The 12,499-nt window shown below is 47.0% G+C and overlaps 1 protein-coding gene across 2 annotated transcripts in view; it reads left to right on the forward strand.

Annotated features, from left to right (window-relative positions):
* Positions 1–1,005: 1,005 nt before the first annotated feature.
* Positions 1,006–12,499, forward strand: part of PTP4A2 (protein tyrosine phosphatase 4A2) — a 28,715-nt gene continuing 17,221 nt past the window's right edge. Inside the window, exons 1-2 of one of the 2 annotated variants that reach the window (XM_029946510.1) lie at positions 1,006–1,235; positions 2,729–2,801. The gene's annotated coding sequence lies outside the window, so the exon portion shown is untranslated. Of the gene's footprint in view, positions 1,236–2,728; positions 2,802–8,908; positions 9,039–12,499 lie in introns of those variants that run through there. The other variant, XM_029946509.1, reaches the window with a different exon arrangement.

Here is a 12,499-nt window from a genome sequence, read left to right on the forward strand (position 1 = left end):
CAGAGCCTGGAGCCTGCTTCAGATTCTGTGTCTCCCTCTTTCTCTGACCCTCCCCTGCTCGCACTATCTCTCTGTCTCTCAAAAATAGACAAAAAATTAAAAAAAATAACAATATCTAATAGTCATGGAGTGCTTTTACCATTGCCCTGCACCTTTCTGTGGGCCTATAGGCTTTATCTCTGAAGTTGCCTACTCTCATTATCCTGTTTGACAAGAGGAAGTTAAGAGTGAAGACACGAAGTGGCTTGCCTGGGACATCCAGCCAGTAGCTGCAAGAGCTGAGAATTGACTGCCAAAAGCCATGTTTTTTTTTTTTTACCACCATGCAATACTGTGCTTCTTAGGATGTCTCTAGGTGACCTGGCAAGGCTGAAGGTTTGGTGAGGGCCCCCCACCCCCCAGATGAAGATCATACACAAGCAATTGGAAAACAAACTTCTTTCCAGCTAGGATTTCTACTGGGAAGGAAGGGACAGGATCCTCTGAGCTAGTTCAGAGGCTCCATGTCACCTGAGACCCCCTTCCCGTGGCTCCCTCCCCACAAGCTTCTAGGTTCAGGGATAAAGGGCCTATTCATTAGGACTTAGAGAGCTGCTGGGTCTGGAAGTTGGCCCTGGCATGAGCCAGGGATTAGTCCCTCCCTCGAGGAGCCTGCCTTCCCTGCCCCTCCCTCTGGACTCACACCTGGTATCTTTTTCTGGTGTCCCGGAGCCAAGGCACACGAGGCCCAGGTGGGCACAGTGTAGCTTTGTCACACAATTTTATGTGCTGCGTGCCCCTGTGGTCAGTGCACAGGCTCGCAAGGGTGCCTGTGGAATCCAGACTCTGGTAAACACCCAACGAGGAGGAAGTGGGCCAAGCAATGAGCCTGTGATTGCATCAGGACTGACGCACTCCCTGTCTCTGCCCACTGCGCTCTCAGGGGAGCCACGGGGACAGGCCCAGGCCCTCTGCCCTTCATTCAGCCTGGGAGAGAGGTGAATAAGGCCAAGGTGATAAAGGGGATGCTGGGGAGGCAGGGGCGTAGACCTCAAGCTGCACCTTCCTTGGCCTGGGAGAGAAATCGGCACCACTTTTGTAAGCAAGAGAAGGCACAAAGCTGCAGTGGCAGGAGGAAAGGCTCCAAAAAGGCTGGGAAAGTCATGTTTACAGAATGTGAACCAGGTGCCATGTGACAAGGGCAATAATATCTGACTTGGGACACATCAGGATCAGGAGCTCTACTTCTGTAATAGGTAACTAGCATTTTGCTATATGCTGGTGCTATGTGGTTTATGTACACGATCTCCTGTGATTCTAGCAATACTCTTATGAGTTAATATGATTATGACTACTACTTTTTAAAAATATTTAAAAAATTTTAATGTTGTTTATTTTTGAAAAAGAGAGAGAACATGAGGAGGGGAGGGGCAGAGAGAGAGGGAGACATGGAATCCGAAGCAGGCTCCAGGTTCTGAGCTGTGAGCACAGAGCCCGATGTGAGGCTCGAACCCATGAATCCTGAGATCATGACCTGAGCTGAAGTCAGATGCTTAACCAACTGAGCCACTCAGGCACCCCTAAAATATTTTTTTAGTGTTTATTTAAAGGAGAGAGAGAGAGAGAGAGAGGCAGAGAGAGAGGGAGACACAGAATCAAAAGTAGGCTTCAGGCTCTGTTATTAGCACAGAGCTCCACGTAAGGTTCAAACTCACCAGCCCATGAGATCATGACCTGAACTGAAGTTTGACTTCAGCTGAAGGTTGACTGAGCCACCGAGGTGCCCTGATTATGATTACCCTTTTAAGGTGAGGAAACTGGTTCAGAAGGGCTAATGTTCAGAATTACCCAAAGTCACTCAGTTGAGCATTGGAAAGTCGAGCTTTGATTCTGGGTCTATCTGCTCTTTGCTTCATCATTGTATATTAACAAACGTAACTTTTCTCAACAGGAAGAAGGTAGTTATCATTAGCTTTGATTTCTAGATGGGGAAAGTAAGGCACAGGAGAGTGAATTAACTTGCCAGGGGTCATAGTGTAAGTCTCAATTCTTGTCACCATTAATCTGATGCCTTTGTGCTCAAGGGGGAAGGAATCCTGGGCCCCTGGGGGGCTTGGTCGGTTAAGGTCCCTTTGGCTACAGTCATGATCTCATGGTTTGTGAGTTTGAGTCCTACATCAGGCTCTGTGCTGAGAGTTCAGAGCCTGAAGCCTGCTTCGGATTCTGTGTTTCCCTCTCTCTCTGCCCCTCCCCCCAATAAATAAATATTTAAAAAATTTTTTTTAAAAAAGGAGTTAGGGAAAGAACCTTGCTCCAACATTCCTAAGAGTCCTTCTCAGTGCAGTGTGGGTTTCATATAGTTTCTCCCCTCCTTAGAAGGTCACCTCTCTGGGCAGTGATAAACCGGCACCTGCCTCTGTGAAGTCACTTATACTGACTCTGGTGACCCAACTTTCCTCGGGACCACCGCCTCTCTGAGAGCCAACGCTGGCTGTTAAGTCTTCTCTTTGTACCTGCTAGTGCTGGCCTTGACAAAGGCTTGTTTGAATGAACTAATGGATTCCTCAAGGAGCTGGGATTTGAACCTAGGTCTTTCAGGCTCTGCCAGAGCCATTTCCATTCCCTCACCTTGCTGCAGGACCCCTCTTACCCAGTGAGGCCTTTAGTCACACAAACTCAGAAGCAAATAGCCAAGGCAGCAGGCAAGCTAACTTAGAATCCTTTCCCTGCTTCCCCTTTCCTTTTCCAGAAGCCAAGGAGAAACATGAAAGCTTAAATGTGCCCTGAACCAGTCTCAACCCCAAAGTCAAGGAATGCAAAAGGTGAGGAGTCGCCATGGAAACAGCAGGGCCAGGTGTGGTGGTGAATACTTACTCAGTTCCTGCAGCATCAGCGGGGAAGGCCTGCCCAGTGCCTGTCTGTCTGAGGGTTTGTATTTCATTTGTTCCTTTTAATGGGACATTACAGGAGACTTTTGCTTTTCATTGCTTGCATTTTCTTATAAGTGGCAGGGGAGGAGGCCAAAAAAAAATTTTTTTTTTCCCCTCTCCTCCCAACCCCCTCAGAGAAATGCCGGAAAAACACCAGAATTCCCATCCGGGGCTCTGTCTCCTCTGGTCACGAAACCCCATCATCACCTAAATTGCTCTGTTTTAAAGGTTTGTGAAAACTGCATCAAATTGATTTTTCCCGTATCACTCCTATCTGTTATCTCTGCGGTTCCCCTGCCTCAGTGCTGCATTTCCGGGGAACAGGAGAGCAAGTCTATATGAAAACGTGAGGCACTCTTATGTAGTTTGGGAACCAAAAACTAAAACTGTGTGAGAGGGTACCAAATTGTTTTTCTTTCTTTTACTTATTCAGGTATTTATGTATTTCTTTTTAACCTTGGGTCTGTTGAAAAAGATTTGATTCACAGATTCCAAACTTAATTTAGCTTCAGGACTTAACGGGTACTGAGCAGAGAATCTTATAGCCACAGGGATGGAAAGAACCTTAGAAGTCACTTGGCTAAGATATAACACTGTACGTTAATTACACTTCAATAACAATAATTAAAAAAAAAAAGAAGTCACTTGGCTCAGAGGCCCCCAGACTTTTAGATGTCAGCTGTAGTCAAAGGTTTAAAAAATGAGGAGGGGAGGGGCACCTGGGTGGCTCAGTCAGTTGAGCATCCGACTTCAGCTCAGGTCATGATCTCACGGTTCATGGGTTCCAGCCCCGCGTCGGGCTCTGTGCCTGGAGCTTGCTTCGGATTCTGTGTCTCCTTCTCTTTCTGCCCTTCCCCTGTTCACGCTCTGTCTCTCTTTGTCTCTCAAAAATAAATAAATGTAAAAAACTTTTTTTAAAAATGAGGAGGGGGACCTAGATATGGTTGCTAGCTTTTAGTTTGGCCAGACAAGAACATTAAAGAAAGACAACTATGATGGAAATACAACCACTGCTTCATAAAAGGACATTTTAATACCAAAAAAAAGTAGAAAAGGTATCCTCTCAGAATGAAAGACTGTCCTTTAAACTGAGCAAGTTCAGCATATAAAAATTCACCACTTTTTAATTTTTTAAAAATGTTTTAGTTTATTCTTTGAGAGAGAAAGAGGGCGCATGAGCAGGGAAGGGGCAGAGAGAGGGAGGCACAGAATTGGAAGCAAAGCTGTCAGCACAGAGCCTGATGTGGGCCTCAAACATCACGAACCACGAGATCATGACCTGGGCTGAAGTTGGATACTTAACCGACTGAGCCACCCAGGCACCCCCAAAATACACCACTTTATTTTCCCCATGTGCTAGTCTGAGGATGGATGTTTGAGAACCAAGGATTTGGTTTATGGTTCCTACCAGTATTTCTTAGGGATGGTGCCTTGGCCTTTGCTTGGGTACCTCTGGTGGCTAGGGCACTGCCTGCCTTACTTGTTTGGATAATTGAAGTTATTACTTCCCTTCTCATCTTTCCTGCCCTTCTTCTGGCTGGTTAATGTCCCTCCTACAGGCTCCTTATCTCCCCCACAGTCACCACTTCTGTGGTACTTCTCTCAAGGTGTTGTAATTACCAGCTGACACATTCACACAAGATTGTCGACTTCTTGAGGGCAGGATCCACCCCATCCCACGGCAGAAGCTTGTCAATAATTGTCGACGGAAGGAATTAATTTCTCCTTACCAGACCAATGATTTTGTGACATAAAGGCAAGAATAATCATGAAAATAACGAACATGTATTCAATGTATCCTATATCCTAAGCAGTTGATGTGATTTTGATCAGGAACAGTCTTTTATGTCATGGCATTTGGAATAAGATGAAAATGATCATTTATGAAGCGTGGTGTTTTAAAAAGAATGGTTTCTCTGGGAATTTATCATACAGAATTCTTCAAAAGGGCTCCAAGATATATGTGCAAAAATGCCCCTTGCAGTACTGTTTTTAATAGCAAAATATTGGAAGCAATCCAAATATCTATCACTAGGGAACCTGTTAAGTAAATTATAGTTTATCCATACTATGTAGGCAGCCTTTCAAAGAATAAAGTAGATCTAAATGCACTGACATGGAAAACTATCCAAGACATATTGTTAAGAGAAACAATCGCATTTTTGTTAACCGTACACATGAGCGCGAGCGTGTGCATGCATGCATAAATGAATACACAGAAAAAAATCTGAACGTACAGAGAAAAGTCTAGAGGAACAATATAATACAAATTGGGTTTTGTTTGTTTTTTTATTTTTTTAGAGAGAGAAAGAGTGAGGGAGAGGCAGAGAGAGAGAGAGGGGGAGAGAGAGAATCTGAGCCCAACCCTGAGATCATGACCTGAGCTGAAATTAAGAGTCAGATGCTTAACTGACTGAGCCACCCAGGCACTCCTAATACAAATTGTTAATAGTAGTTCCTTCTCTGGGCATGATTGTGGAGGACTCTTACTTTATTAAATATTCATCTCTATAATTAAAAAATATTTATAAGAAGCATGTCTTATTTTTTAGCAGCTTTATTAAAGTATAATTTACATACCATAAAATGCATACATTATTTTTAAGGCTGGGGGAGATTTTTTATTTTATTTTTTATTTTTTGAGACGGGGGGTGCAGAGAGAGGAAATCCTAAGCAGACTCCACAAAGATGTGGTGGGGCTAGATCTTACTACCCTTTAGATCATGACCTGAGTTAAAATCAAGAGTCAGATGTTTAACCAACTGAGCCACCCAGGCACCCTGGGAAAACGGATATTAATTAATTAGTTAAGTTAAGAACAGCTTTTTAAAAACACCACTGGAGGGGCACCTGGCTGGCTTAGTTGGTGGAGCATGTGACTCTTGGTCTCTTGGTTGTGAGTTTGAGTCCCACATTGGATATACAGCTTGCTTGGAAATAAAAGAAAAAAACCAACACTCACCACCAGAAGGAAAGGCCAATATTCAGGCTAACCTAGTCTTTTGTCCCTTTGCCCATTGGTCTGTTCCCTTCCTCACGGTGGGTTCCCCTACCCCTTATCAGGCTCTCAGTATCTCTGAGTGGCTGAGACATTCTTTTTCTTTAGCTGGGCTCATAAAAGGAGGCGTGTCACTAGATGATTTCTGCTCTTCTTTCAGACATTAATTCAGGGAGGTTCATAGTCCTGCTCTCTCCCACCTAAACTCATTTTTAGGGAGGCTTTCAAAATCTTGTTCTCATTACATGACAATGGCTGGTGAAATCTCCTTTATTTTTTCCCCCTTGTAATGTTTGCATTTTAACAAAAGATGAACTCTCATTTTGGCTTGAAACCAAGAAAGAAACCTCCAGATTAGGCACACAAGCTGAGGATAGAGCAGGGAATATGTTTGGAGGGGGGCGGGGGGGACAGGGCAACATTTTCAGCATCTTTGAAAAACATACCAGTAGTCAAATTAGGGTCACTGGTGGGGAGATGGGCTCTCCAGGTTACCACTAGGTATAATGGGTCCCACTGTGGGGGGGAAGTCAACATTCTGTCCATAGCACTGGACAGAATGAAGACAACTGTGCACCGTTGGGCAAGGAATCTTCTCGATTTCACAATGTGACCTTGATTGCCCCATTTAACCTCGTGCTTTGATGTCTCGGTGTGTAGAAACATTATCACAGTCAGAGCCCATATTAAACATTTATACTCACACAGATAATCTAAGTCACTCTGAAAGAGGGTGCCATGATGAAAAGAACTTACACTGTTAAACCAAAGTGCAGGTGGGTAGACTGTAACCACATTCTCATTAGGAGAGGCAGATGGCATTGCGGTCGAGGGTGTGGGGCCCTGGAAAAATACTCCCTGGGTTCAAATCCTGCCTCTATCATATATTAGCTGGGAGACTTTGGTCAAGTGGCTTTGCTGTCATCACACTTTCCCCATATGGAATAATAGAAATTTCCATCTCCTAGCATATCAGGAAATTTAAGTTAGTTAACACATACGCAATGCTGAGAATAACAGTACTTGGGCACATAGTAAGTGCTCAGTAAGTGTTAGCCGTGAGCATGGTTACCTCCTAATCCCTTTGTTGTGTCAGGAGATGAGTTATGTTCCCAACAGCTCTTGTTTCAGTTATTAATAAATTCTTTTATATTTCCCGACTGCCAGGTGGGGAAACTAAGTCTTGAGGATATCAGAGAATGCTGTGAACTGAACCCAGAAGGCAGGGCAGCTCCAGATCTAAAGTTCCCAGCAGTCAGTCCACTGCTGACTCTCCCTACAGCCTGGAGCAGATCCTCACCTTGCCCCCAGCCTTAGCAAGATCCCATAAGGTGGTAGAGCTACCTTTTCTAAAAAGTTTCTTTCTTTCTTTTTTTTTTTTTTTAATCTTTTTATGTTTTATTTACGTTTGAGAGAGAGACAGAGAGCACGAGTGGGGAGGGGCTGAGAGAGAGGGAGACACAGAATCAGAAGCAGGCTCCAGGCTCTGAGCTGTCAGCACAGAGCCCGATGTAGGGCTCAACTCACCAACAGCGAGATCATGACCTAAGCTCAAGTCCAACACTCAACCAACTGAGCCACTCAGGCACCCCTCTAAAAGGTTTCAAAACTTTTCCCACTCCTTCGCCGCCAGGTCCTGAGTCGTTTTTCTCTTTGGAACTCTGGCTGAAAACCAGTTACACCTGACTGCGGTGCGGATGGCGATCCCAAGAGCTGTCTGGCCGCGGGAAGGTTCCTGAAGGAGGCCACAGCCTTCCAGTGCAATCGGGCCTCAGCCGGGGTTCAGCCCGAGCTCTCCAGCTCCTACTGGCTAGAGGAGAGGGAGCTCTCACCACCCGGGCACCCACTCCGAGCGAGCCTGGCCGTCAGTCGGAATTCACAGTTTCTCTCCCCTACCGCTGGGCTCCCCTCGGACAGCACGCACCGCAGGGAGCAAACTGCCCGGGTTTCCCGCTGCAGCTGATTCACAAGAGGCGGGGGTGGGCGGGGTGGGTTGGAGGGGGTTCCAGCAGCCGGCGGTAACCCGGGCCCTGCCCCCTCCGCCTCCGCCCCGGTACAAGAGAGCTGTAAAATTCCGGAAGAGAGATTAGAAGCAGGGGATGGGTGGGGCGGTGAATCAGTACATTCCTTCCTCCCCCTGCCTCCTCCTCCCCGGTTATCATTTGGGGAGGGGGTGGGTCCTGTCTTGGCCTTCTGACCGGTCCATGGGGTCCAGACAAGCTATGCAGTGCTGGGCGAGAACCTCCCAAGTTCAGCTGAACTTTGTAGTGGCCGGATCGCTTATTTTGCAGCTCATGACCGCATCTGGTATCGGGTTGGGGTATTTGGGTGGTTGCTTCCAACTGGGTCTTTTCCGTGAGAGTAGTTCATAGGTCTGTCAGTACATTGGTTAGTTCCCATTTATTGAGCAAGCCCCTACTCTGAGGCAAGGTCTGTGCTGGGTCAGTCTGTCTTGTTTTCCCAAAACTGCAATGTAGACCTACCTTATCTCTTATTAGAGGCAAGGAATCTGAAAGCTCAGAGAGGGTAGGTAACTTGCCCAAGGCCACACAGTGGCAGAGCCAGGAATAATCCCAGCTCTACTGGTTTTATACATTTAAGGGGGAATTTAAGGGGCAGAACTGGGATTCCTGTACAGTCATAGTACCAAACCACGGGTAATGTCTACACAGTGCTTGACAGTTCACGAAGCACTTTCAGGATCTTCATTTCAGAACTATCTCATTTCACAGATGAAGACAGCGGTTCATTCATGAAATTAAGCCACGTGTCCAAGGTCACAAAGCTAGCTAGAATTAAGTAGCAGAGCCTCAACTTTTGAAATAGGCTTTAGAACCTGTGGTAGCATAACTTACTCCATTTATTCATTCCAAGGTGCAAAGTACCATTCTAATAATTTTAAGAGTAGCTAACATTTATTCAACACTAATTTCTTTTAAAGTTGTATTTATCTAAGTAATTTTTAGACTCCATCTGGGGCACGAGCTCACGATCCCAAGATCAAGAGTTGCTCCTACTCCACTGGCCTAAGCCAGCCAGGCGCCCCTATTGAATACTTATTATGTGTCCGGTGTGGCTCTACCTGAGTTATATACACTAATTCCTGTGGTGCTCAAAACTACCTTTGGAGGTAAGTACTGTTACCTTTTCAATTTTACAGATGGGGAAATTGAGACTAGATCAAGTAACTTCCCAAGGCCACCCAGGAACTAAATGGCAATGTAAAGTTGCCAGATAAAAAAGTCTAGAGTCCTAGGGTGGGAATCAGGCACCTGGGTTGTGTCCCCACCTCTATCTAAAACCACTTCTCTGAGGGTCTTGGTTTCTTTACCACATCACCATGACTTCTAACTCCTGTGTGTGGCAGGCCCACACAGCTCCTGCTCTTAAGAAGCCAACGCTCTATAAAACCAGCCAAGAACATTGCCAGCTTTGCCTCACAGGAGTACTGGGAAGATTAATAAGCTAATAGCACTTGGAAGGTTTCAGCAAAGGCACAGGATAAACTCAGGGCACTCATTATGGGTGAAACTCACTGCCAAGGGCGGTTCACACTATAATAAGGTGCCCGCAGCCAGTTCCTGATCTGTTTGAGGTGCGCAGCCTTCCTTGGGAAACCATTTGGAAGAGGTCATTCGTGTTAGGGGTTAGAGCATTCCCCTGCTGTCCTGGCGGTGTGGTGGTGACATGGTCTCAGTGTTCACTCTCTGAGGAGGGTATTTCTAATATCTCAAGGGTTTCCAGCTTAGTCTGAGGGAGGGCCATTATTGAAGTCAGAGACTAATATTATGCTTATTTGGGCTTCAGAGGCAGACACCTGGACTGACTCCTGGTTCTGTCATTTCATTTGTCTGAAATTCCAATCCCCCCTTAAAATATTTTTTAATGTTTATTTATTTATTTTTGAGAGAGAGAGAAACAGAGAGAGACAGACGTGAGCAGGGGAGGGGCAGAGAGAAAGGGAGATGCAGAATCTGAAGCAGGCTGCAGGCTCTGAGCTGTCAGCACAGAGCCTGATGTCAGAGCCTGATGCAGGACTTGAACCCACAAACCATGAGATCATGACCTGAGCTGAAGTTGGACACAGTCAACCAACTGAGCCACCGGGTACCTCTCAATCCCTTAATTTTTTTTGAGTGTTTTTATTTATTTTTGAGAGAGAGAGAGAGACAGTGTGAGCAGGGGAGGCTCAAAGAGACAGGGAGACACAGAATCCAAAGACAGACTCCAGGCTCATGAGCTAGCTGTCAGCATACAGTCACTCAGACGCCCCTCACCCAATCCCTTTTAAAATGAGGATAATAGGGGTGACGGGGTGGCTCACTTGGTTAAGCATCCAACTCTTGATTTTGGCTCAGGTCATGCTCTCAGAGTTTGTGTACGGCCTGGTGCTCAACGAAGAGGCTGCTTGGGATTTCTCTCTTTCCTCTCCCTCTCTGCCCTTCCCCTGCTCGTACTCTTTCTTTCTCTCTCAAAATAGACAAATAAACTTAAAAAAAAAAAAAGACAAAATAAGGATTATGATCCCTTCCTTATAGTAGTATTTGAAGAGTAAACTTGATAACATATTTAAAAACAACTTACCCAGGGCTTAGAATAGTGTAGCTGTGGGGCGCCTGGGTGGCTCAGTCATTTAAGCGGCCAGCTCCAGTTCAGGTCATGATCTCATGGGTTTGTGAGTTCGAGCCCTGCATCTGGCTCTGTGCTGACAGCTCAGAGCCTGGATCCTGCTTCTGATTTTGTGTCTCCCTCTTTCTCTACCCCTCCCCTACTCTAGTTCCATGTCTCTGCCTCTCAAAAATAAATAAAGATTAAAAAAAAAAAGAATAGTGTAGATGCTTAATAATTGGTAGCCACTATTATAGCCATTGTTATTTTCCTTAGTTGTTATTGTATTATTTACTGACATCTTAGGGCCAGGCTGAGAGCTAGATGAGGGAAGATTCATTTGTTTGTTCACCCACATATTAGATTGCCCCAGGTAGGTCAGTCTAAGGAGGGGAGAATCAAGAACATAGGCATTTACAATGCACACGATAAATGCTAGGATAGGGGACTGCATATGGTGTTTTGAGACTTTAGTGGAAGAATCAGTGATGGGGAGACTCAGCAAAAGTTTCGTGGAGGAGGCAGTTCTCTGCTTCAAGTCTCTGCTTCCAGGAAGTAGAAACTGCTGCCTGCTGGAGGCACACAAGAGTACAAATGGCACCTGAGGCAGTGCTCCTCATCCAAGGGCCTTGAGGGCCTCTCAACTCCCACAGTCCTGCCAGCCAGCCAGCCTTGCCCTAGAATACCCTCTCCTGGGCCACCTGCTGGTGATGAACATCTTGGGTTCTGTTCTGCGGCTTGTTGTGGCTGAGTCATAAGCCCTTTCTTTTTACTGCTAAGCTCTAATGGAAGCCTTCTGGTCAGGAGCAATGCTCCAGGTCTACCTTGTGGGGTGGCCCAATGATGACTACTGACCATTGCTTCTCCCCACAGGGCCAAATGAACATGTGTGTGGTGGTGGTGGAGGGGAAGCAGCCTAGGGGGCAGGATTCCCTTCTGGATAGGTGGCATTTCGGGGCAGGTGAGACATACTAAGGTGGACAGGAGAGATAGAGCCCCCCTCCCCAACTCTCATGAGTGAGCCTCCCCTCTTCTTCCCAAGCCAGTCTCCAATTCCTCTTTCTGGCTGCCATCCAGTAGTGGCCCAGACCAGTCTTCCAACTCACCAGTGACCATATTTTCCAAACCCAAACTCAGAACCTGTGGTCTGGCAAAGAATTTCTGGTCACCTCCCAAATACAAGAGAGAATACTGGATTCTCGAGGATAATCTCTGTCGTTAAAGGAGACGTTAGGTTGGAAGCCTTTAAATTCAGGGTTTCCTCAACAGGCGGAAAAGATATGTGAAAAGAGCCCCATGAGGTAGTTATTTCCTCTTCATAGTTGAGGATACTTAGAGGAAATAACTTGCCCAAGACGCTCCGTCCCGGAAGTTTGATTTTTGGTCTGTCAAGGAGGCTTCCTGGTGTGTGCGTGTGTGTGTGTGTGTGTGTGTGTGTGTGTGTGTGTCTCCTGTGGAGTTGGGGCGGGGAGAGGCGCAGAAACATCTTTCACAATTGCAGACGCACACGCTATTTATTTGGGGCCTCGAGAAAGGGCAGCCAAGTATTGAGCTGCCCTGGTTGTCACTTCTGAGCTGGAAATCCCCGAGCAAAGGGCTCGGTCGCCGCCCCGTCCCATTAGGATCTGGCCCCAGGCATCGTGGCTTGGGATGCGGGGGAGAAAGCCCTTCGACCTTGCAGGTTACACACCGCCCACTGCCTCTTGCCTGGGCCCAGGGCAGATCCGGGGGCCGCGGCTTGGGCGAACTCCCGGGACCACGTTCCTCCTCCACCGCCCCCCCCCCCGCTCGGTCACATGGACGCGCCTTCCGCAGCCGCGAGTGCGGAGCGGAACGAACCACGAGGGGAAGCGAGGGAGGCGCCGAGGGCAGTGGGTCAGCGCCCCGCGGGAAAGGTGGGCGGGCCCACAGCCCCGCGAGCCGGCCGGCCAGCCAGTCAGCAGGCGCTGGGGGCGGGCCATTGGGCTCGCGCGCCGCGCCCCG

The sequence above is a fragment of the Suricata suricatta genome, chromosome 8 (assembly GCF_006229205.1).
Source record: "Suricata suricatta isolate VVHF042 chromosome 8, meerkat_22Aug2017_6uvM2_HiC, whole genome shotgun sequence".
Classification (NCBI taxonomy): Eukaryota; Metazoa; Chordata; class Mammalia; order Carnivora; family Herpestidae; genus Suricata; species Suricata suricatta.